Here is a 1,911-nt window from a genome sequence, read left to right as displayed (position 1 = left end):
TTACCTTCCCCAGATTCAAGTCTAATATGAATTTTCATAACTTCTATTCACTGTTCCTGATACATATCACAGAGACTAAAAAAACAAATTTAATTCCCTTTCCACATGGTAGAAGAAAATTATCATGCTGCCTGAGGCTTTTCTTTTCTAAGTTAAATGTTCTCAGTAAACTATATGCATCCTCATATACGTATTTGATGCAATAAAATAATCACAGGTAAAATTATCTGAAAATTTTCAAGCTCTTTATAGATAATGATGATGATGATGATAATGATTTCAGGGTCTGTCAGTATGTGGGATGCTCTTCTCTGGACCAACTATTCAAACTCCTTTACCTATAATGATACTTAGAATGAAAAAAAATAATCCAGATGAGGACTGATGAGGACAGTACAGTGGCACTGTGACTTTCCTATTGCTCAATCAATTCGGCCCAAGATTATATTAATTTTTTGCTTTCATATTACAACGCAGACACACATTGGTCTTGTACTAACTTTTGAAATTTTATTCAATACAACTTTGGTTTAATAAGGCCCCCTTATCAAGTGCTTTTGAACTTTTTGTTTTACGAAAAGTAATATTTTACATTTATATTTTTCATTTCCTACCATTAGATTTCTAGCCTAGCAAAATGCTTTTTTTTTGGCCAGCATCCTAGCTCCATTTCCAGCATATTAAAAGTCAACACCAACTTCATGTCATCTACATGTTTTTATGAACTTTTGCACAATTATTTTTTCCAAGGCACTGATAATAATGTCACATAGTATACTTCTTGAGCATATTCCATACTCTATATGCTTTCTATTTCAAGTATTGAATCATTACAATAACTCTTTGAGTTTAATTCAATATCTTTTAAATTGTATTTTTATCAAACTCACAACTTTCCATATTTTCCATAAGAACAGTGTAAATTGTTTTCTGGCATGATCCCTTCTTGGCAAATTCTTGCTGGTATAAATGGATGAGATCATGTAAATGATAGAATAGCAAAAAAAGAAATTCAATTGTGCTTTCCTTACAATGTACTGCACAGAAACACCCCAGACTAAATGAGTCTTTACTGGGAAATCATGTCTTTTCTATGAAATGTCAGGCAATATATTTGTCAAGCTAATTAAAAGGAAATATGGGAGCATGAAAAGGGGTTATATATGATGCCAATACATTATTGATCCCAGAAATGAGCCCAGATTGGTCAATACACGCATTATAAATGTCATCAAAAATGATCAAAGGATTCCTAAACAAGTCCTGCACTGGAAAGCTAGTCCTCCTGTATTCTATATCACTTAGTATTTTCAGGAGTAGTTATCCTAGAATTCAGTGCATTGATGGAAGTCCCTAAATCAATTCCCACCATTGGGGTAAAAACATTTAAAGACTTCTTATCATTCAGAAATCACAAAAAATCAGATAAAATGTCATGGAAAATAGGAGATTATATGACTAGCAAGGGTTCAGTCAAATTAATCAGTGGGAATAGTGACTAGAGAATAGGCAATGATATTTGATTTCTGTACTGTTCTGTTTTGGGAAGCATAATCAGCAGAAAACTTTTCCCCAAAAAGCTAGGATGGCCCAAAACCCCATATCTTAGATCTAGGAAGGCACTAAAAACAACAGTATTAGATATGGGGCTAACATATATATTCTGGTAGTTCAGGTCTGATTTGGAAAAAATTTAGAAGTCTAAAATAATAGAATAGATAATAAAATAAGGTTTACTTTCCCTAACACAGCAAGGATAGGCAACAAGGATTAACATCTGTTAAGTTCCCTTCATTATCATATAGTAATGTATCTCCTCAACAGGGTAAGGTACTTTGCTTGGCATTGTCTTCAAACATCCATTCAGAGTGTCTCAGACTCCATGTGAGTTGGATGTTTTAAGTCTTGAAG

Source organism: Macrotis lagotis, chromosome X (genome assembly GCF_037893015.1).
Source record: "Macrotis lagotis isolate mMagLag1 chromosome X, bilby.v1.9.chrom.fasta, whole genome shotgun sequence".
NCBI lineage: Eukaryota > Metazoa > Chordata > Mammalia > Peramelemorphia > Peramelidae > Macrotis > Macrotis lagotis.
Note: the sequence above shows the minus strand (reverse complement) of the source record.